Source organism: Acomys russatus, chromosome 12 (genome assembly GCF_903995435.1).
Source record: "Acomys russatus chromosome 12, mAcoRus1.1, whole genome shotgun sequence".
NCBI classification, from domain to species: domain Eukaryota; kingdom Metazoa; phylum Chordata; class Mammalia; order Rodentia; family Muridae; genus Acomys; species Acomys russatus.
The window spans coordinates 43,157,308-43,182,135 of NC_067148.1; positions in this window are offsets into that span (position 1 = coordinate 43,157,308).

The following is a 24,828-nucleotide window of genomic DNA, read 5'->3' on the forward strand; positions in this document are numbered from 1 at the left end:
TGATTCTGAGCTTTCAACAATGTCCCTCTTTAGCCACTCATTTGTCCAGGACCACCCCCTAATCCCAGTATCTCCTGTCAAGCACCTGTACATATGGTGGATCAAGTGCTTGGCCAGGGAGCTTGGTTTTGGGTCAGCTGTGAGCTCCACACTCCAAGTGTCTGTCTAGAACAGTGGTTCTCAACCTTCTCAATGCTGTGACCCTTTAATGCAGCTCCTCATGTTGTAGTGGCCCCAACCATAAACTTATTTTGTTTCTGCTTTATAACTGTAACTTTGCTACTGTTATGAATCATGATGTAAATATCCAATATGTAGGTGTTGGAGGTTGGTCTAATATATTTTGATGCTAATTACTGCTTGCTGTCTCTGTGACCCACATTTTGATCAATAAAAGGCCATGCACCTGGGCAGGGCAACTGAGATAGGTGTGGCTAAGGTTCCTGAGCTGGGAGAGACAGAGAGAATCCTGGGAAGAAGAAAGACCAGGAGAAGAAGAGAGGAGGAGAAGGCCACCATGGGTTAGATGGAAGAGAAGCACATGGTCAGCCTGGGTGGAGATTTGGCCCAGATGAAGAACATTAACATGTATTTGGGATTATGGATGGGAGATAGCTTCATAGAAGTTATTAGAAACAGATGACTATGGGAAGTAGTTTAGGGTATTAATATCTGCCCTGCCCGAGGTTAACTAAGGCTATTTTAAAATATAACAGGTGTCTGTGTCTTCATTGATTGATAACAGGTTATACTGTAATAATAATAATAATAATAATAATAATAATAATAATAATAATAATAATAATAATACAGATAATAATCTATTATTAGGCCGTACAGATAATTTAACAACAACATGTAGGATACCTGATACACACTCCAAAGGGGTGAGAAACACTGTTCTAGAACCTGGCCCCTTCCTTTTGCCAGACTTTCCCACCGAGCAAGGGTATTTGGGAAAAGCTTTTCTAACCTTTTACCTCAGGACTGATGGACTCTGGAGGGATCCTGAAGTCTGGCTGCCCCTGTGAGATGCTGCCTGTGGAAGTCCCTGAGAGAAGAGCTTCTGTGAATAGAGGGCACCCTGGCCCATCTGTACATCTTAGGAGACCTTTTCTGGGCATTCTACTGAGGACCAGCTTATTGCTGCAGAAGGTAAGATGGACCTTTCCTCTGGAGTCTTGCATCTGGGTATGGATTATGGTACCCTGTGGGCCTGGCTGGGACAGAGCTTTTTGTTCTGAGTCCTGCCAGATATCTGCACAGCAAAGCCAAGTACAGTCACATGCTTATTAGTCCCTGTGTGGGCTCAAATTCCCTATTTGAACATTCTGCCATTGAGAAGTCAGGTGGGGTTAGAGGCAAGCGACCGTTGGAAACTGGAAAGAATTCCCCAAGCATGGTCTGTATCCAGGCTCCAGCACCAATGTCATCACCAGCCCCTCTGCTGCAGTGGGAACCACACATTCTTCTGATTGCTTGGCAAGTATGTGGGTCTACTTCCTCTGAAGTTGTCTAATAGAGGGTTTGCTCTATCTCCATGGGGCAGATGTGTAAACTGACTAAGACAGGCAGGGTGACTTGCCCAGGGGCACATAGATCTACCAGGGCAAGTTAGACTTGAAATGTTGGCAGAGTGGTTTTCGTTGCTTCCTTCCAGCGAGTGGTGGGTTCAATGAGCTTGTGAAGAGAGAGCATGAAGGCCACAAAGCAAGGCAATCTCGCTGAGCATCCTTACTATTCCTTCCATCATCCAAGCAGTGCGGCTGTTTCTTGCTGGCATAGGGGCGTCCTGTGCTCTATGTGACCCTTGACATAGGAAGACCTCAGGTCTCCATCTGGCTTCCTGCTGCTCAGCGTTGTGTTAGCTGCCTATTGTAATGAACTTTTCACAATAATTAAAACTGCCAACTCTCCTAAATGGTTGCCATGGGGTTTGTGTCCCTGAAGAGCCATTCCACAGCTTCATCACGTCTCAATGCTCCCAGAAGGAAGTGGGGGGGGGATACTGTGATGACTGGGCATCTGCTGATGGTTACCTCATAGCATCCCAGGATGACTCTCACCTGCCAGCTCCTGTGAATCTGACAGTGGGACCCCAAAGGTCCACCAGGAGGTTCTGTAAAGAGAGCAGGCTCCCTCTAACAGAGGCAAGCTCTGCCCTAACCCACTGCGTTCCTAGCCTCCTGACCACTGGCTGAACATACACGTGCGTCCGGGTGTTGAGACTCTTTCTATGGCCACAGAGGTCCCTTTGCATACTAGACAGAGACATAGCAGTATATGCACCGTCCTGCCTAGGGTTTGAGAGAACAGATGGACAGCTCCATCCACACAGCTGGCTGAATGGTGCCTCCCACTCAAGATCTCTTAGTACCCTAATCTGGGGGCCAGTGACTATCATCTGACTTAAGGAGAGGGTCTTTGTAGCTTTGAAGTTGAGGGTCTTGAGGCAAAAGACCAAGAAATATCCAGGTGAGACCTAAACTGAAATGTAAGTGTCCTTATAAGAGAAAGGGAGAGGTAGAATGGAGAAGAAAAAGAGGGGGCAGGGGAGGAGAGAGAAGAGGTACAACAGAAAAGAAAAAAGAGGAAGTTGAAAAGGGAGAAGGGGATGTCAGTAGGAATGTGGGAAAGGGATAGGAGGAAGATGAAAGGAGAAAGGAAAAGAAGTAGGGAGAGGAGAGTAAGGAGGGGAGGAGGTAGCATAGGATAGAGATGGAGGAAAAAGAATAGGAGAGGAAAAGGGGGAGGAAGAGGAGGAAGGAAGAGGAAGGAAGGTGTAATGGCCAACTTCAGTTGTCAACCTGACACAACCTAAGAACAGTCTTAGCTGAGGCATCTAGGTCAGGTTGGCCTGGAGGCATGTCAGTAAGGGATTGTCTGAATGGTTAGTTGATGTGGGAAGACCAGGCCCACTGAGGGCGGCATCACCCCCTAGGCAGGAGGTTCGGCACTGTATAGGAATGGAGAAATCAAGCTGAGCACAAGCAAGCAAGCAAGCATGCGTGTGTTCATTTCTCTCTGCTCTGCCAGTGGATATGATGTGACTAGGATGCGTAGTTCCTACCTTAGTTTTCCAGTGATCATTGTACCTGGGAACGTAACTTGAATCAAGTCCCTTTCTCTCCTAAGTTGATTTTTTATGTAACTTGAATAAGTCCCTTTCTCTCCTAAGTTGATTTTTGGATGGGGTATTTTAATCACAGCATCAGGAATGACCCTAGGGCAAGAGTGGAGGGAGGAAAGAGAGGACAGGAAAGACAATAGAAGAGAGAGAGGAGGAAGAAAGAGGTAGATGAAAGAGAGGAAGTGAAGAGATGGAGAGAGGAAAAGGAGAGAGAGAGAGGAGGTGGTGTGGCTACAAAGACAAAATGCCATCTTGTGTGTGTGTGTGTGTGTGTGTGTGTGTGTGTGTGTGTGTGTGTGTATGAATGTGTGTGTGTTTCTCCCCCAGAACCCCTGGAAGAATTCTGGCCTTGTCAGATCATCAGTTCTGGCCTCTGGAACAGAGAGATGATAACTTCCTAGTTATCTTTTTTTTAAACATTAATTTATTTACTTACTTATTTAGTGAGTGGAGGACATGCCACGGTATACATGTGGAGGTGAGAGTCTGTTTTTTCTTTCCATGTGGAGTATTCAGTCCTCAGCTTTGGTGGCAAGCGCCCTTACTCTCTGAGCTATCTCACCAACTTCCTGTTGTTTGAAGCTGCCAAGCAGTTTCAGGAGGCAAGAGCACTAGGAAGAGACCTGGACCCCAGGAAAATGCTGCTTTATGGGTGCAGACTGACTAGGACGTGCCCTTCCCTGAAAGGTGCTGTACATCCTATTCTTCACATTAAAAATGTTTATAATAATCACAAATTTCCAGAAAGCTTCAAAATGATATGAAGACTCATTCCTATTGACTCGGATTCCCAAAGGCTTGTGGCCACAGTACAGTGTCATAACTTGACAACCTCATGACTGCATGCCTGCCATCTCATGTTACGTTCTCACTGCTGACTCCTGGTTGGATCTACTCCATGGACAACGAACAGCTCATCCTCTGATGAGCTCCTCTGATGTTCTTCAAGAAAGCCCCGCCTCTCTCTCTTGAACCGATTAGCATTACTCCTTTGCCTGCCCCACCATGGCTATTTCAAGAATGGTGCACACCATGTCACCTTTTAGCTCACCCCTTCCACTCCACAGCACCCAAGTTTTCTTCCTGTCTTAGATACTTTTCTATTGCTTTGAAGAGGCACAATGACCAAGGCGACACAAAGCAAATCATTTAGTTGGGGCATTTCTTACAGTTGTAATTCATGACCATCATCATGAGGAACATGGTGGCAGGCAGGCATGGCACTGGAGCAGCAGCTGAGAATCATAAAGCAAGTAGGGAGAGGGAGGGAGGGAGGGAGAGAGAGAGAGAGAGAGAGAGAGAGAGAGAGAGAGAGAGAGAGAGAGACTGGCATGCACTTTGAAACCTCAAAGACATCCCTCTTTTGACATCCTTCCTCCAACAAGGCCACACCTCCTAGTCCTTCTTAAAATGTTCACCAACTACGGACCAAACATCAAGTATATAAGCCTCTGGGGTCATACTCATTGAAACCACTATACTTCCCAACAGATGATTTTGGTGTGAGAAGTTAACACAGTGGATGCATCAAATTTAACCAATCACTTGAGGAAGGACATTTAGGATGTGCACCTCAATGTGCCTGCTTAGTTTGAGTATGTGTCCTCATTTCATTGCCCAGAGGATGATGCTGGATCAGGCAGTGAGGACCTGTTGAGTGGGGAACTCAAATTTTACAACTGACTCCTTTTATTTCTCATAATATCCTATCCTTTAAAGATATGTTTTTTTAAAACCCTGAGAACTAAGCAGTAATGGGTGTAAACATGCATGTGTGCTATTTGTGCCATAGCTTTTACAATGTTTTGTTTATATAAAATTTCAATATTTTAAAACAGCATATAGCTGAATTCTAACGCATTATGGCAGCTTTAATTTATTGAATCTCATCCATTTATATTTTTTGTGACTGCTGACACATTTTAGCTGTTTTTTTTTAAAACCAATTTGTTTTGTGATTTATTTTTGTTCTGAAATTTCCATTTCTTTTTATACTTTGGTTCAACTGTATATTTAACACAGGTGTCTCCTTTACAGTTTTAAGCTATACAAACACACAATCTATTTTTATCCTTCTGGAAGGAATCCTTAGTATTCCACCATAAGCCTGACTCAGAGGCTAACCTTCACTTAGAGACCTGATGGCCTCTTGTGGTCCCCAGGGTGCGGCTCTACTTTAAGCTTAGCTTCACTTCAGCAGGGCCTATTAGACTCAGCATCTTTTTTCTGCCCTTCACTCTGTTGGAATTTAGTATGGTGGTTCCTATGTTGCTTGCTATCTAGATACATGGTGGTTCCTATGTTGCTATCCAGATACATGAGTGTTTTCTTTTTTTCTTCATGTTTTCTGACTACTCAGAACCTTTCTTTATAATCATCTGTCTGTCTGCCTCTCTTCTCTCCTCTCCTCTCTTCTCCTCTTCTCTTCTCTTCTCTTCTCTTCTCTTCTCTTCTCTCCCTCTCTCTCTCTCTCTCTCTCTCTCTGTATTTGTGTGTTCATATTCATAGGCATGTGGGTCACCTATATGTGTGACTGCATGTACACAACCTGGGGCTTGTTCTTTGCATACTGCCCACCATGTTTTTGAGACCAGGGCTCCCTTTGCCCTGAACTTGGCCACGAGGCACAGCTGCCTGGGCAGTCAGCACCACTGATCTTCCTAGCTCCATTTCTCCAGGGTGGGTATTACAAGAATATGCCGAAGCACCGAGCTTTTTAATGAGTCCTGAGGGTCTGGATTCAGGTTCCCGTGCTCACAAGTCAAACACCACTGAGTCATCTCTGCAGTCTAGAGTCATCTTCCACTTTAAACAAATAGCTTCCTTTATTATTTTTTTACAGTGCATCTTTGGTGGGAGCTCTTATGATTTGCACTGAGACTCTCATGCTTAGAGCCCATGGCTGATTTAATGAGCTCAGGGCAAACTGAGGAGGCTGGGGAAGAGCACCCCTAAAGGCCGTCATGCTGGGAACACCACACCATCAAATATACCATGGAAGCTTTAAACATAGAGTTCTTTTTCTCTGGTGTCCTCATTCTGCCCCAGGGGAGAGCACAGAGGCCACCATGGGCAGGTATCACTCTGCTAGGAATGTGAAGAGACCTTTGGTTTGGCTTTTCTGTGCTATGGGGTCCCCGCATCATTGCCCTGTGCTTGGCTGGATGTATGGCACGCTAGCAAGGCCTATCTACATCCTGTAGTGTCCAACCTGATCCTTGCATTTCAGACACACTGGATTCTGCCAGACAAGACCAGGGGCCTCAGGCAGTCCTTTAACGCTGTGCTTGCTAGGGTTATCCTGAAGGCTTACTGCTTACTGCTGAGAGGAAGACTCTGGAAGGTTCTGGGTTCTACGCCTTCTGACTCAAGGGGTCAGGGAGCCTGTGGAGCCTATAAATGCCTGCCTGTGGGGGTTTGTGTGATGTCAGTGTGGAGACCTTGTTGGTGTCTGTGTGGAGAGCCTATGGATACTTGTGTTGAGACCCTGGACACTGTGTGGAGACAACAGAGCCTGTGTGGAAGCCCTAAAGCCCTGTGTACAGCCTGTGGAGAGTCTGTAGCTCCTATGTGGAACCTCTGGCAATGCCTGTGTGCATATGTGGAGACTTGTGGATGCCCGCATGCAGCCTGCGTGGAGCCTATGGGTGCATGTATGGAGCCCATGTGGAAACCATGGATGCTTATATAGGGCTGTGTTGAGCCAGTGGCTTTCTCTGTGGAGCCTGTGGTACATCTTTGTTCTGTAGGGTGCAGCAGCAGCCTCAACCCCTTTCCAGGGAATAAGCATGGGCGGTCCTGGCAGGTCCATATGTTTTAATCCCCCCTCTCCTGCCACAGCAGGCTTGCTCTTTATGTATCCAGTGGGAATATTTTTCATTATCTTCCCTCTCAATTTAATTAATCCACATCCCGTAATGAACCTTGAAATTTCAATTAAACACACCATTACCAATCAGCGCAGAGATGGTTGTTGATGGCTTCTTGCAGTGTGCTGGTGTTTTGTGTGGCTGTACTGTTTCATCTGCTCTGGCCTTGGCATCACTCTGTCCTGGGACAGGAGGGCCCTGGAGGGCCCCAGCACAGCATTCTTTCCAGGGAAATCAGGAAGGGCCCATGGAAAGTTCTCTTATGGGATTGCCATTCTTGGCGTCTCAGTGAGTCCCTTCTACAAGGCTAGAGAGGGGCACCTTGCCACTTCCTCTCCTTGGCTGGGCTCCTGGTGGACTAGCAACAGCTGGCAGGGGACTAACCAGAGGTGGTTCACCAAAGTAGCATGGTGCCTTGTGATGGAAGGTGGAAAGGTCCCCATGACGTTATCTGTGGGATTCAGTTTCTTTTGGTGACAAGGCTTGCTTTTCAACTTTCTTCCAAAGGCACCGGCTGACGTCACTGTTAATTTTGACAAACAGGAGTTCTCAGAGCCTGGAATCTTGTGCTGTGTGCACAGGTGTTGCAGTTTTGTGCCTTTGAGTATCTCGGCTGTTCCTTCTAGTTCTCTGCAAGTTCTTGTATCATTCTCTGTCTTTCCTTCTCTTTCTCTAGCTGCATCGAGTGCCCTGTCACAGCTGCTTCCTTGCAGGACATACCTCCCTTGTCCCCCAATTTCAGGGGACCCTCCCACCCTAGAGAAACCAATCTCCTCTACTTTCAGACTCCACAGAGGCCTGGCTGTCCCCATTACACCCATGGTTTCAGGCATGCTCATGTCATGGCACTCTTACTTTCTTTCTTGGGGGCCCCCAGCTTGGCTGCCCCCCTTTCCCTTCACCATATGGAAAGTATTGTTGTTTCTCAAAATGGCTTCTGTTCTAACAGTCTATGGAAATGGATCTGCCCAGACCGGAGACAAAGCCAGCCCATGGCTTGACCTTGGAAGAAGGCTTTGGGTGAAGGCTCACATGCTTAAGTGGGCCGGTTCCTGGACCCCCAGTGGTGTCTCCTGGTGCTGGTTTGAATAAGAATGGTCCGCATAGGCTTATAGATTTAAATTCTTAGTTGTCAGGGAGTGGAACTACTTAGAAGGATTAGAAGGTATGGCCTTGTTGGAGGAAGTGTGTCACAGACTTTGAGGCTTCAGAAACCCAAGCCAGGCCCAGTCTCTCTCTCTCTCTCTCTCTCTCTCTCTCTCTCTCTCTCTCTCTCTCTCTCTCTCTCTCTCTCTCTCATGCTGTCTGTGGATCCAGATGTAGAACTCTCAGTTCCTTCTCCAGCACCATGTCTGTCTGCATGCTGCCATGCTTCCCGTCATGATGATAATGGACTAACCCTCCTGTAAGTAAGTCCCAATCAAATGATTTTCCTTATAAGAGTTGCTGTGGTAATGGTGTCTCTTCACAGTGATGAAACACTAACTAAGACACTCCCCTGGGGAGTACACAGAGGCTCAGGCAGAGCCCGGTCCCTTTTTCCCAGCATATCTGGAAGCTATCCTCCATACCTTCATGTCTTCCATGCCTTCATGACAAGGACACACTCAAAACTCCTCCTTGTCAAATCCTGGCCCTGAGTGGGGTTGATGAGTGGGAGGGCAGGAGAAGGGAGGGAGGGATGTGGCGGGCCTATCTATCACACTCTCCAGGTTAGAAGCTTGAAGACTGGCTTTGTCTCTGATCTATTTGAGATTTTGATAAACAAAACAAAACAAAACAAAACAAACAAACACAAAAATGAGAGAAACTGCACCTGTGAACAGTTTGTGGCTTCCTGATGCTGAGAACCCTGTTGCTACAGTGGCAGGTCCTGTCTGCCAGGCTATCTTGATCCTGTGACAGCAGTTTTGCCTATTCACTACTGTGCTGCTGTGAACATATCTGAGATGACCTTTAGGTCCCCATGAGGCCCACAAGGGATGCTGGGCTCCATACCTCCTACCTCCCTCCTCTGGAGTTCTGATGCCTAAGTGCAGTTGCCTTGCCTTGCCCTGTCTGGATACACCCTGGAGCTCCCTTGGAGGAGGGCGGGCTCAGGCTGGCTGTCTCTGAATGCACCCTCTCGACTCCTTCCCATCCCTGTCCTGCCAGCCTCTTCTGTCACATAGGAACCTCATCTCAGGTTCTGATGCTGGAGGCTCCGCATCTAGAACAGCAGTGAAGACTGGCAAATGATGTGACTCTTGTGCCTGGACAGAAGCTGTCCCACAAGGGATAAGCATCTTCATGTGGGAATGGGGAGACATAAACACAGAGCAAGGAGAGGCCTCAGACCACTCCAAGGAAGGAGCGTCAGGCTGAGTGTAGGGGCTACTTCAGGCTGTGGGATTTCCCCTTATCTCTAGTCCCTTTTGCTATGGACTCTGTGTTTGGTTTGCCTCCCAATTTGTGTGTTGAATGTAACCCTCCCCTCCACACACACATGAAGATATTGGGGAGTGAGGCCCCCAGGAAGCCATTAGGTTAATTCAGTCCTTACCAAGAAGATCCAAGGGCCTCTCCCCTCTTCTACCATGATGCCACCTATGCACCAGGAAGTCACCTTCCCCAGCCACAAAATCTTCCAACCTCTCTGTCCTGGGCTTCTAGCATCTGAACTATGGACAGTAAACATGCAAGGCCACCATGGTCTGCAGGTTTGTGATGGCAGAGGGAAGGATGGAATCATTCCTGCCACAGAGCAGAGGCCCTGGCAGTAGGCTCCAGGGCATTCAGTTGGTGGTTAATTGTTGGCACCACCTTTCCATCATGCTTTGATCACCATCTGTGAGAGTGGCCTGGGACAAAATGTATGAGCTGCTCCTCATAGGGTGCTTTCCTAGGACAGTGACAGTAGGAGGCACCTGCTGGGGACAGAAAAGAGGTGGAGCGAGGCGTTCTACATGAAACCTGGGCCTGACTTGCAGCATCTTCCATGAGGATCACATCTTAGTAGCAGAAGAACTCTCCTGTGGGTGCCCTTGCATGGGCCCAGTTCACCCTAGGAGCATCCTCTTTGTGTCCAGGTTCTATAGCCTGTGCAGAAGATAAGTGGCACAAGAGTGACCCGACACTGTTCAGTCATGACCTTGTCACTTGCCAGCTGAGATTGGTGCAGGTCAGGACAGAAGTGGCTGGGGACAGGTGGGTAAGAGGGACCTAGTGTCAGTATCTTTGTGGGATAAGCTGTCTACTTGCTCTCACCAACTTGCCTCTACAAATCGCAAGGTCAGTCTGTCATGGTACACTGCTGTAGAAATTGACTTCAGCAGCCCTTTTCTACTCCAGCTAGTTCCCAAATAATCAAGACAGAGGCCTTTTAGGTTAATAAAAGCTCTAAGACAGTATAACTGAGCAGTATCAACACTCTAGGCTATTTTGCTATTTTCCAGCTACATGCCTCATGTTACTTGTCGTAATTGTCCCTATCTGGCTATTTCTGTTCCATCGGGCCAGCCCTCACAGCCACGCGCTTGTGGTCCATACTACTCTGTGCCAACTTCCTCCTCTCTGGCTTCCTCTCTTCCTGCTGCATCCTTTTCTCCCCCTCTTTCCTTCTCCTGGTCTCTTGGTCCCTCTCTGACCCCAAGACAGGGAACCCAAGCTCCATCTCTTTCTCTTCTGCCCAGTTACAGGCTACAGCAAGTTTGTTAACCAGTTAACTTTAAATCGGGTAGAGCAAGGTTTACACAAGAAGGACAGGTGCTTGTCTGGGAGGCAACCAGATCTTGGAGGCCAGTAATCGGCATTAGAATACATAGCGCCAGACCAACCTCCAACAGTACACAATTAAGTAATGAGTGTGACAGTTGGGGCTGCTAGAGTGGCCTCAGGAAGCAGGCTATGATATGCCAGGGGATGTATTGGATGTACGTGGCATTTCTTAACCATATAGACAAAAGTTTGGAGCAGAGTGACTGGAGCTTCACTTAGTTGAGTGGTTCTCAACCTGTGGGTCATGACCCCTGGGGGGGGCAGTCAAGTGACCCTTTCACAGGGGTCACCTAAGACCATCTGCCTATCAGATACTTACCGTATGATTCATAACTGTAGCAAAGTTACAGTTATGAAGTAGCAACAAAAATAACATTATGGTTGAAGGTCACCACAGCACGAGGAACTGTATTGATGTGTCATGGCATTAGAAAGGCTGAGACCTGCTGACCTAGAGCCTTCAAGTCCCCAGATGCAATGATGCTAGGTCCTCTCCCCAGTCCTGCTCCCTGCCCTGACTGCAAGGCATAGAGCCCCTGCTGCTCTTTGGCTTTCCCACGAATGGGTCTCTGACTCTTCCTGCCTTTGGGGAGCTCTGTCATGGAAATGGACCACGGAAACTGTAAGCTCTGGGTGCTGTTGGCAGTGGCCATGCTCTTAACTAAACCAGGCAGATTCTGGAAGAAAACAGACATTGTTTGTTTTCCTCCCTCTTGACCTTACTCAGAGGGCTGAGTGACAAAGACAAGGAATAAAGATGTGTGACATTGACGCTCTAACTTGGGGAAACAGAGAGAAGACTTAACATAACATTGACCTTGGCAAAGCAATGAGGCTGGAGCTGCCTGTCCCCAGAGGTGATGAGTAACCCCTCACCCCATGTCCCAATCCCCGGGACTTCCCATAGCTGCTTCACAGGCATGTTACAGTGAGTCCTTCCTGGATTCTGAGGTACAGGGCTCTTCCCCATCTTCTTGCTGCTTTCCTGAATTAGGTGAAGATGAGCAGAAGAGAGAGAGAGAGACAGATGACAGCAACATGGAAGCAACCTAGTGCCAGGTGGACGGTGGCTTCCATAATACCCATGACCAGGCTGGGGAGCTGAACAGAGAAGGTGGGGCCCATGCATCTGTGATTGGTCAGGTGTCCTCACTTCCCTCCTCCAGGGCCCTCCTTTCTGCAAGAAGGACACTTCTGTCTTTCCTTCTCTGGAAGCCAAGGATTGAGGAAAGTGCAGGGTGGAGCCAGGCTGACTGGAACTACTACAGGATGCTGTGCAGGGAGCCAACTCTTTAGGAACCTTCTAAGATTCATGCGTAAGTCTGTGAGAGAGATCACAACATGCCAGGGACTACAGTGGCTGAGGAGCATGCACGGTCCCCTGATGCTGCATGGATTCTGGATGACTTGGGAGATGGAGAGGGAAGAGAAGAGAAGAGAAGAGAAGAGAAGAGAAGAGAAGAGAGGGAGGGAGGGAGGGAGGGAGGGAGAGAGCGCATCGTCTTGGGAGCCAGCACAATAGGTTGAATTGGAGGAAGTCAGCAGCGAATACCTGCAGCCTGCTCCTGCTTAGAGAGCAGGTGTTCGCACTCTGGCTGCTGGTGTGGTGCTAGCATCCCGAGACACGCAGACCTGCTCTTCATAGCAGCTATCCATAGCTTCTGTTTGCTCAGACTCAGATGCACAAGCTCAGGAAAGACTATAAAAATATTAAAGTTAAAACAGCCGGAGCGAATGCCCTTTGAGTGGTCATGCACAGCACAGAGTCTGCTTATTTAAAGGAGCAATGAAGGGAGGCACCCTGTCATAGTGGGGTGGGCGGCAAGCTTCAGAATCAAAACACTGTGGAGCAGCCCAGCTCTAGATCAACAGGTGAGATTAATAGATGGGGTTGTCCAGACGAAATCCAGTATCCTTAATAATTTAGCCCGTTATTAAGGTGATATTTCAAATCAGCAGCCCAAGGATGGATTATTCAATAAGCATCTCTGTGACGTTTACCTCAGGCTTTAGGGAGAAAAATGAAGTTAGAGCCATGGTTTACATCTTACACCTGATGGGTTAATGCTCCAGGTATAAATATTTAATAGTCACACAATCACGAGAGCACAGCGACGTTTGTGAGAATTTAACAGATGCAACAACCATGAAAAGAAAGGTCTGTAGAGTTGACAACGTGAAGGTCTGAACAGACAGCAGACCCGGCTGGTGGACTCTGCGAAAGCAATCTCTGGCAAGGCGTTGGGGCCAGGGAGCACGGGTGGAGAGCGGCTGGGGCCTGCTCCGAAGCAGTGGGACCTCAGCAAAGCCCCTGAGAGGTGCCCTAGATTAGAGCAGGGCCCAGATTCAAATCCCCCCACCACGCTGGTCATCAGGTAAACCAGGACGCATTGGGGACCTCACTGCAGCTATTGCCGCGTGCCTGCCAAGAACTGAAGGCAAGCGGCCTCCTGCCAAGGTCCTTCAGCTCAGACGGGAACGCGCACCGGCAACACCGCAGTCAGCTTTGGAAGACCAAGGAAACGCAGGAAACGCCAGGTGCCTTTTCCAAAGATGCACCAGGTAAAGAAATAAACCTCTGAGAGATGGCATTATTAAAAACACACGACGAGTCCTGAGAGGAAGGGGACACCCATTCTAGAAAATCTGAGCAACAGGTGTGAGCAGACGGAGGCAGGTGGCGGGAGAACGTGGGCGGAGCACCGCAAAGAGATGGAAACAGTATCTGGCCTCCCCAGCCAGGAAAAGGGCTGCTATTTGTCGTCTGATGATTTAGCCACTCTTCTTACATGTCACTTGGAGGTGGCTAGGAATAGAATAGACACACAGTTGATTTTTTGCACATTGACTTTATTCTCAGTAATTTTACCAAGCTCACCTGCTGTAATAGTTATCTTGAAATTATTTTAGGTTTATAAGTGTGTAAGTTTTTAATTTTCCAGAGACCAGATGGATTCATATTTTTCTTAATGGTTTCTGGCTTTTATAATGGGCTTAAAAAGCCCTTCCTTACACCAAGATTATTTAAAAAGAAGTCTCTCTTTTTCAAATGGAGCCTTTTATGGTTTTATAATGTAATATGTAGTTCATAAAGGCTGCCCTCTTTTTTCAAATGGTTTCTTGCAGTTTTAATGTGTTCACTTTTCTGCCTAAATAAATGACTTATTTTGACAGTGTAAAAAATCCTCCTGGAATCTTTATTAGCACTGTAGTAAATTTTATTTAAGCGTCACTGTCAGTTTTATACCGTTCGCATTTACCATTCGTGTGTGTTTGCCTTTTCCTGAGGTCTTCAGTTCATTTATCTTAACATGCGGTTTTAAGAGAAGTGGAGCATTTCGATGAACCAGGAAGAGCAGAACGCCGGGCTGTATCGACTCCAGCAAGGGGCTCCTGGGACCCGTCACTCTGCCTTCTCACTCCGCTCTGCCTTTGAAACTCTCCCACGTGAAACTTAAAAGACTCAGCCTACAGCTGCCCTTGTCTTTCTTCATGGACACTAAGTCTGCTCACCAGCACCGTGAATAGGCTTGTTCTCAATGTATACTTCACGTGGCTGCCCCGTCTTTATGTGCCATAAAGCGGCGAAGGTTGACTGTAGCCCTCTGCTCATTGATTTGTGTAAATGGAACACAAGAATTCCTGAGTGCTCTTCAATAATTCATGCTTTTATAAACATGGAAATCCACTCCAGAGTGTCTCCAGGAGACGCTGCACTTCGGGGGGGGGGGGGAGTGACATCTCTGGGGACCCAAGGCGCAGCTCTGCCACGCTTGGGCTGAGCATGGAGCAGACATGAACACGCTCACTCCTGTTGTACGTAGAGCCTCCTATTCTGCTTCATGGCATGGGCAGCACCGTGTCTCCTCAGGATGAAGACAATTGTCGTGAGCCACACACAGACCCTCATTTGAGCCCTGGAGGCGTGCTTGGTCAGGGCCACTACTCTGGACTCAGGAAAGCCAAGGACACCCACCCCAGTTGTGTTCTGATTCTGGGGATGTCAGCAGGGTCTGTGCTGCCTCTGAAGTCCTTTGAACTATTTCGCCCCCATAAGTCTCTGAGGCCGGAACCCTTGATGGTGTCCCATGGGAACGAACTGACTGTGCTGTGGGATCTCTGCAAGTCATTCTTCCACTGTGTGGTCTTAGGTGAGAGATGTGAAGTATCAGGCCTGTAGTTTTGCTACATTGAAGATTTCTGTAATAAATCCCCACCTCACAGAACATTCATTAGATGACACGCAACAGAATTGCATGAAATATGTGTGTGTGTGTGTATGTGTGTGTGTGTGTGTGTGTGTGTGTGTCTGCATGCACTGTGGGGAATGTGTGTGTGTGCAGGTGTGTGTGTGTGTGTGTGTGTGTATTGCACTGTGGAGTATGTACGTCCAGTGTGGGAGTGTGTCTATGTGTGCACTGTGGGCTTGTGTGTGTGCACTGTTGGAAGTGTGTGTATGTGTGTGTGTGAGTGTGTGTGTATGTGTGTGCACTGTAGAGAGTGTGTATGTATATATACTATAGGGATTCTATGTGTGTGAACTGTGGGCAGAGTGTGTATGTGCACTGAGGGGGGCATCATGTGTGTGTGTGCACTGTGGGGATTGTATGTGTAAACTGTGGGCAGAGTGTGTATGTGCACTGTAAAGATGTATTTGCACTGCAGAATTGTGTATGTGCACTGTGGGGATTGTGTGTGTGTACACTGTGGAGATCATGTGTATGTGTGTGTGTACACTGTGGGGATTGCGTGTACATGTGTACACCAGGGGGATTTACTTTGCTGCTGTGGCTTAGCACCGGGGAGGCATTGCTTGTCTTACGACCGTCAGGAGAAGGGCACTGTGAGCGGGGTGGTCTGCTCCTCTTTGCTCCTCAGTCAGGCCTGCAGCTGGAAGGCTTCAAATTATGAGACAAAAGAAGGTTCTCTGTGAACCTCCTGCTTCTGTGTCCCAAATCTTCTAAAATGGTGGATCTCGCTCCAGGGCTGTATGTGACCTCTCTGTGACCTCTTTCTGTCCCCTAGCTCCCATAGTTTCTCCTAAATGTCACCAGAACACAAAGGCCACTTCATAAGGTTTTTTGAAGTAGGAAGTTTCCAGAGACTGGACTATGTGACCCTAAGTGCCCCTCCAGGTAGCTGGTGTGGGGAAGACTTGAGACAATAGGATGAGATGGCGGGGACAGGGCTCTAGTTCAGCCAAGGGATACATGACCAGGCTTGCCTAGAACCCGTGCTGAACATGGCTGCCAAGGGTGCTGGCTGGAGCCAACCCTGAGTCCGGGGGAAACCAAAGGGCAGACGTGAGGCTTCTGATAACATCCTGGAGGGTCCAGGGGACAGAGAGAGGCCATACAAAATAGTCATAAAGCCTTGGGCAGAATCATCATTTTAGAGGATTGTGGGACACAAGAGCAAGAGGTGGTCACATGATGTGTTTGTCAGAGACCTTCCTTTGGGTCTGGGGATGTTTGTCTCATCATTTGAAGCCATTTTTAGTTTTAGGCTTAACATTCTCCTACACCACGGTAAACCTGGCTGGAGTCAGACAGTTGCAATGTCTCATATGGTTCTCTCATTGCCCTTAAATTCTAATAAAATGATGTACAATGCTCTTATAACGTTTTGTATTTATGCTTGCAGTAGAAATTCAAAATCAGGTTCTCGAGTTACAAACCCCTTTTGGACACCAACAATGTATCAGTGACACTCTGCTGCAACCATGACACGTGTTTTTCTTAGTCTGTCATCTCTCAATTCTACCAATTCTTTTGAAGTTTAGAAGACACTCAGGTCAAGTCAGCCAGTATTCTCTTTTATGAGTTTTGGATTTATCTGCTGGCTAGGAGACCTCTCCTCCTCTAGTAGCTAAAAACTGACTTCTCATATTTTCTTCTGCTAGTCTTATAATGGAAATGTTGGACATTTTATTTATTAGGCACTTATTTTTTCAGGTTTCTGCGGGATGTGACTCTGAGCTTTTCTAGTTTCCTGGCAGGTTCTTGAGTGGCCTCCATATCGGTTTGAAGCCCCAACTCGGAGCTAGATGTTTTATGCTGTCCACCATCCACTGCCTGTCATATTGTTGTGCTCAGTGTGTTCAGCCAGTGTCTAATTGTCTTGATTAATAGCACTGTACAGTTTGATTTATGCACAGCAGAGAATTCCCCATGATTTCCTTCATTGTCTTGGCAACTTCTTTGTGTTTATGATTCTGCCAGCATTGGAATCAACTTTCCAAGTGGAGCCTTCTTGCACTCTCAGAGCTGGCTGCATGTAGTGTACAGTCTGGTGGGAGTTTCCTGCCTTTACCTATTGAGAGCTCACACCCAGAAACAAGACATGTCTCTGGTTAAACTGACCCCCCCTCTCTTTGGACTGCCTGAGACATTTCCGTGATTTTCTACATTTAGATGATTCCTGCCTCTCATCATGTGCGCTTCCCAGGACTTTTCTCAAGGTAAGCCAGATCTCTTCTTTATAACACCACACACTGTTGGTGGAGAGTTTCCCTCTGTGCACACTGGATGCCAGGCTCAGGGCACAACTGTTCCACACTGGATCTTGTGTTGTGAACAAAAGTGCTATAGTCTTTTTTCATAAGAAGCCACCAGTTGTGTTGGGCTATAGCCCCCCAAAACGACCTTACTGAAAGTTGTTCATTTCCTCAAAAGCCCTGATAAAGACACATTCGGAGGCTCTGACTCTTAAAGCTTCTACACAGGAATTTTAGCAGGCACAGCTCAGCTTATGACAAGCTGGCGCACTCTCAACGTGTGAACTAACAATGTGTGAACGGCTGTGGACTATGATGTCTGCTCCCAGGTCCAAAGGAAATGAGGCCAGGTGGTCATGGGCTGGGACTTCTGAAATCATGGGTCAATATAAGCATTTCCTCCTTTTAAGTAGATTTTTCTCTGGCATTTTTGTCCCAGGGGTAGAAAACTGGCTAACACATCTGCTAAGAAAATGTGTTTTGAAAAACATTATAAATGAGGTCTCAGCAGGAGTGTGATGCGATAGACTCCCAAGAAAGAGCTGGCACTTCCGAGCCGCCATAGCAGCACCGAAGGGCACATGAACTGGGTAGGTAGGGATGCAGTGGTGCCTGTCCCTAGAAGTGAGGACCCACACCCTAGGACATCAGCCAATGCCACATCCTGCCCAGAAGTCTCAGCTCGGCATTCTCTCTCCATTGGTTATAGCTGCCAGCTCCTTACACTGTTCACAGCGGCGTTGCGGGCTGTTGGTTTTCACAGCAATGACAGAAATGCATCTTCAGCACGTGCTCACGCTGCTTTGCAGGAGAGCCTTTCCTTAAATCATCTTCTGGCAGATTCTCTATGTATACTGTGCTTAAGGCTGACCTGCGCTGCACTGATTCATCTTTGAAGTTACAGCTCCATCTGCCTCTAAATTAATTTTCTTCAAGCATCACACTCATCCATTAAGGCACGATGGTCTCTGCCTTCCCCATATTCTGGATACCACGAGCTGGTGAGAGTTAGGGTATCCTAGCGGTGAATGTATCTTTGCTCATATACAGTATCTGTGATGCCCAGACTCCCAGCTGGCAAGTTGAACTATACAGACTCTACAACATGGCGGGGTTCACCAAGCTGCCTCCCATGCCGTGTGCTCTCGTTCTTCTGGTTAATTATTTTGACTTCAGTAAGGCTTCTTGACCTGTGCTTGTCGGTGAAAGATGTGCAAGTGCTGCTGTCAGAGCCAACAAGGGAAATGGTAGTGAGCAGCCAACAGTGAGAGAAAGATGGAGTGTGGACAAGTAGGGGAGGCTACTGTCTTCCCCACAGCTCTCCGTCTCCAGGCAGGAGCTTGGGTTGAAAGAACACAGAACTGCTACAGGCACAAGGGGCCGTTCGGCTATAAGCCCCTGGGGACTGGCTCTTTAGGAGCCTGCATTCTGTGACTTAACTTCCTTCCTGGTCCTGATGGGATCTGTGGCCCTACCTCTCCTTTGGTGTTGGTGGTAATGTAAAAATGGGGTGGGTAGCGACGGAGACAGAGGCATCTTGGATCCGCACCTCTGTGTATGGCACCTTTCCTTCTGGAGCACAGGAACTGACTAACCTAAGAGGGGTTGGATGGCAGCACCCCGCTCACTTTGCTCCTGTGGTCCCAGCAGTAGGAAAAGCCAAGCCGGGCCTGCTTGCTGCACAGAAGATGGGTTTCCCTGGGACACTTTGCAAGTTTCTGGGGGGACTGTATTAGTTATGGTTTTTTGTTTTGATAATAAAATACCCAGACAAAAGCAACTTTATGGAGCCTAGTGAGATGGTTCAGTGGTCAAGAGTACATGCTGCTCTTCCAGAGGATCCAAGTTCAATTCCCAGCACCCGAACTAGGAAGCTCACAACCAACTATGACTTCAGCTCCAGGGCATCTGATGTACTCTTCTGGGTTTTGCAGGCAAAGACAGACAGACCGACAGACCGACAGGCAGACAGACAGACAGACACACACACACACACACACACACACTCAAATAAAAACAAATAAATAGCAATATATATTTTAAAGCAACTTAAAGCCATATTTTGGTGGTGTGCATTTTTAATACCAACACACAGGAAGCAGAGGCAGGTGGATCTCTGTGAGTTTGAGATCAACCTGGTCTACAGAGCAAGTTCCAGGCCATCCAGGGCTGCATAATGAGTTCCCAATCACAAACAAACAAACAAACAAAAACAAAAATAAATAAACAAGTAAATAAAAAACAATGTCAGAGGCTTATTTTGGCTCACAGTTTGTGGGTATTGACAACCACAGCAGGGAGGTCCTGGTGGCAGGAGTTCAGGACACCTGGTCACATTGCACCTGCAGCGAAGAAGCAGAGGGTGGCGGATGCTCGTACCCAGCTTGCTCTTTCTTTTTTATCCACTTCACAACTCCAGCTCATAGAATGGTGCTGCCTACAGTTAAGATGGGTCTAGTCATGTGAATAAGCCCAGCCTGTTAATAAATAGCCCCTTACAGGCATGTCTAGGGGCTAACTTACTCCCTGTAATTCCTTGCAGATGTCCCCTGAAGTCCCCTGTGTGGTGCCCCACAGAGTTCCCTCAGGTCCCAGCTATGATTTCTTGTAATTGTACCTGAAGTTCTTAGGAGTCACACCTCTGCTTCCCAAGATCCCACCTGCAGTTCCTGGGGTCCCACCTGCGATCCCTGAGGTCTTATCTAGGGTTCACTTAGGCCCTACCTACAGTTCCACGACTCCCACCTGGGATCCTGAGCTCCTCTTTATAGGTCCCTTAGTTTGCACCTGTGGTTCCCCAGAGCTCCCCAAAGTTCTCTGGCTTCCAGGCTTGGAAGGCGGATGGCTGGAAGGCAGAGCCCTCCCATGGTCCCTCTACCTTCAGTGTGTAGTGTGGTCTCTGCCTGTTCTGTCTGGCTGCTGCTAGATGAAGCAAGACAAAAAGCTGGCCTGGGGTGACTCTCATCAGCATATTTGTCCCCCAGTAGATGAACTGAATTTCAAGAACCATCTATTTAGAGCAATTGATCCTTCCAATGACCTGTAACCAATGGACCAAGAATTCCTTGACTGTCCCAGGACCGATAACTGAGGTAAAAGCAAATACAGAAAGCTGAGCACCCCACAAGGCAGCGTGCTTACCCTTGATGCTGCCTAGCTCCATATCAAGGTCATGATTCATCGAAAGAATCCCAGAGGGCACTTGACCTCAATTTTTATAATTTTCTTACTGAAATGCAGGAGACACTTCCTTGCTGTTCTCTTATTTCCCCTTTGTTACTAGGAAAAGTTAAAGTTTAAATGGCAATTCTCTCTGGAATTTAATATCTGTTCTCAAGTATCCTGTTTAATTGCTAACCAATTCTTTAGAAAATTGAATCACTATATTACATTGTGTTTATGCGCTGATGGCCTGGGAAGGGTTGGCAGGGACCTCCGCCAAAGTTAACAGCGGCTGTGTTTCAAGCTGTGAACATTTTATTAGAAAAGTTCAAGCTGAAATTTTCCTTCATTTTAATTTCTTTTGCTTGAAAAAAAAATTTAAGTTCAAGGCCCGTGTTGGGTGTAAAGGTATAAAGCTGGGATTTTGGTGTATGAAATGTTTTCTTCCCACTTTGTAGTTTCTGTAACTTGTTTTGAAAGCCTATTAAGCAAGTCCTGAGAACGTCGTCAGGGAGGGCTTGTGCCATGGAAGAGCGTTGGGGAGCTAGCTGCCTGACATCACCTTAGTTCTGTTCTGCTCCCATGAGTGCTTGGGTCTGGGAGAGGCCACTGGCCCCCTCCACCCCTGGAACCAGGGTCTGTCTATGAGAAGACGCTTCGCTACACTTGTAGTGTAGGAGTCTTCCTAAAGTTAGGTACTCTTGGAAAAGTATGACAAGGCAAGAGGAAGTGGCATAGACTAGCCCCCAGCTTGCCCCAGGCCCCCAGCTGACACCATCAATTAGCTTTTCCTTCTTAGCTGATGGCATGCTGCTGGTCTTAAAGCAAACCAGTCATTTGCAAAGAGTAAGCCCTAATTGAGATGATGTCTCCACCAGATTGGCCTGTAGGCGGGAGGCTGTTTTCTTCATTAATGATTGATGTAGGAGAGCCCAGCCCACTGTGAGCGATGCCATCCTGGGGCAGGTGGTCCTCGGTTTTATAAAACAGGATGAGCAAACCAGGAGACTAAGCTAGTAAGCTTAGTGATTCCTCCACGGCCTCTGCCTCAGTTCCTGCCTCCAGGTTCTTGACTTCTCTTCATGGTGAATTATAAACACTAAGCTCAAACAAACTCTTTCTTTACCATGTTGGTTTTGGTTATGATGTTTTGCATGTCAATAAAAGGCAAAGGCTAGCAAGTCTCATCCTGGTAGCTGCTTATTCTTTCTTTGAGTGCACCAGGCCTCCCCACCAAGGGGAGGTGGTCAAATACGGAGCACCAGAGTTCATGTCAAAGCAGTCCCTGCTCTCCACATAACTGTGGACAATGTCCTGTCCGTTGGGTAGATCAGAGTAGGAGTTCGATGTTTACTATTGTATTGTCCTTGGTTAGTTTGAGCAGACCCCCTTGGGCCCCGATCTACCCATCATGATGTTCTTCTTGTAGGTTTCTAGGACCTTCTGGGTTCTTCTATTTCCCAATCTCCTATTATATTTCTCTTACCTAGAGTCTCTGGGGGAGGAGGTCCCCCTCGGTCATAGACCTAGGGGAGGGGAATAAGGTGAAAGTGGGAGGGAGGGAGGAATGGGAAGATACAAGTGATGGGATAACAAATGAGGTGTAATCTGAATAAATTAATAAAATTTTAAAAATTATGATTAAAAAAGACAAAGGAAAATGGCTTTCAGGGCTTTCGGCCGTGTGCCCTTTCCCACACAACACAATGCCCTGTTGTGTAACTGACACTGCATCATTCCAGGGTATCTTGAAACCTTTTTCATCTGAGTTCTAGAGAGGCACCAAGTACACTTTAATACTGCCCAATAAACTGCAATAATGGAGCACTGCTCTTTATATATGTGTGTCTGATTTTAAGGAGAACCAAGGCTGTTATGCCTGATGCTTCGGGGCAAGAGTAGAAAGCTCAAAACAGCCGCTTAAAAGGCCTTTCTTGAGAAAATTGTCTTGAAATGTAGCATTTTTAAAAACCCTTTTTACTGAAGTAATTCAATGCATTAAAAAGTGCATGTGTCTTAACTGTGTGGTTGGCTGGACTTTAGTAGACTGAGCATGCCCAGAAGAGGACTCTGAAGCTGCTGCAGAGGTCTGAAAATTGAAGCTCCAATCACACCTGGACTTGTTTGGACCTCTCAGCATTGGGAAGGCTGGGATATTGATCAAGTCTGGGATCTCTTGCTTGAGGGGTGCTGCTCTAGGCCCCTAAGGCTAGGACTGGGTTGTGGCTGAGGACAGAAGTCACTATCTGTTGACCCTAGCACCCTTCCTTATCTGCCACCAGGCCTCCATGTCCTTAAGTGAGCTCTGTGACAATGGGCAGCAGGCAGGATGACTGAGTTGAGGTAAGACGCCAGGCTCTGGGGACAGCTCCTGAAACATTAACAAAACTGTCACACATGTCATCCAGGTTCTGATGCAGCACACTCTGAGTGACCTTGAGCAGTCCCAGTGGGATTCAGGTAGATGCTCAGGCCAGGGGTCTGTTTGGTGCATCTGAGGTGACCTCAGGGACTGAGGGTAGAACTCACTGCAGACTCACTGTCCCCTAGTGCCTTCTGGGTCTCAGTCTTTTTTTTTTCCTTCGAGATAGGGTCTCTCTGTGTAGTCTTGATTGTCCTGGACTCACTTTGTAGACCAGGCTGGCCTCGAACTCACAGCGATCCTCCTGCCTCTGCCTCTCAAGTGCTGGGCTGAGTCCCAGTCTTAGACCTCCTCTGTGCCTGAGATCTTTACCCTCCACTACACCATTGCCATAGCTGCAGCCCCCTACCTGCCCTGGTTGCATCCTGTCCTCAGCTGCTATGCTTATACCCTGTACCCTCCAGATTGAAAAGTCTGTTCTTGGCCTGGAAAGATGGCTCAATTGACATAGTGTTTGCTTAGCTTATGTGTAGCCTTAGGTTCTGTCTCCGGGACCGTGCATGCCTGCAATAGCTTCCCTTACGTACTGTGAAACTTTCCTTTTAGTATTGCTTAAAATGGGTTTTTGAGTTCCTGCTCCGGCTGCCTTACTTTTTTAACGATCCTCCAAGTGAAGGGATTGCGTCAGTGTTTTCGACTCTGGTCTGTTACAATTTCTACTGTTCACACCTCTGGGCGTGTGATTTGGTTTGCGTAGTGGAGTCCCTCCTGAGGTGGGACAACACAGTCACTCACGACTCAGAGCCATTACTGTTGAGTTGTCTCCTGCAATGGAGACCTGTGAAAACCAGCCTTAATTGTCCTGTGCATCACACACACCTTATACACTTATAATTTCAGGACTGTATAATGTGTGTGAGAAATCATATGCTTTCAGAACAAAAGAACCAGACACTGACATTGGATCAGACCTGACAGGATGCATTCCTCTCAGCATGCTGGACACTGACATCCTGCATCCTTCATGTTCCAGCACCAAGTGCTTCAGTTGCTGCTCCTCATCAGAACATGTCAGCCCCTAGGACACTTTCAAAGAAAACTTCCAATCCCAATTGGTCCAGCATTTCAGACTGCTCCACCTAGGACTCTCATTAAGTGACTCTAACTCTATTCTGCAGGGCCCCTTCCACCTTCTCGGCCATTGAAGGTTTAGCATTTTTGGTGGCAATTTTGGTTAGTGACTTCACAGTTTGGTCTTCTCTTCTCTGGATCTTTCCAAGTGAGTCGGCCTACCTATCTCTGAGGCATCTGTAGCCCCACCACAACGTGCCAACTACTGGGGCCTTTACCTTGGCAGCCTTTGTCCCTTCGCTAGGACAGAGTGAGCAGTGCTAAGCTCATGGGATGACACACTTCACGTTTCAGCCACTGTTGGTTTCCCTGGAGTGTTGCAAAGGGTCCATTCCGAAGTGATTGTAAGGCCAGGGGAACAGAACCGTAACAGGGAAAATGTGTATGTGAGGAGTGTATGAGGGTGGTGGATGTCTGTAAGTGACAGACCTGGATTGAGCCTTTTGAAATTTCTCTGAGTAGCTCAGAGTAGAGGGGACAGAGACCTCCTGGGCATCTGGGACAAGTGTGGTCAGAGAGCATAAAGGCCCACATTCGCATGCACTGGTACCCTCAGAATGATCTAAGGCATTAGTACCAAGGAAACATAAGAGGGCATGACTGAGCAATGTGAGTGCTATAGAAACCACCAAAATATGTCTTGAAGCCACATGGGTGTGGCTGCAAAGCAGACCCCCTTCCCCCCCCCCTCGCCTCAAGCATGGCTGTTGGGCATGATGCTCATGTGAACCGTGACTGTCATCTTCTTGTGTGAGTGTACATGAGCTCATCTAAGAACGGGATGTGTGACTGAGTCTGAAGATAACTGAGGTATGTGTGTGTATGTGAAAGGCTGTGTGAGTCTCGGGGGCTCTTGGTGTGAGAGTGTGTGACATGGGGAGCTATGAGTGTGAGGAACTGAGGGGTATGGGAGAGGCTGTGT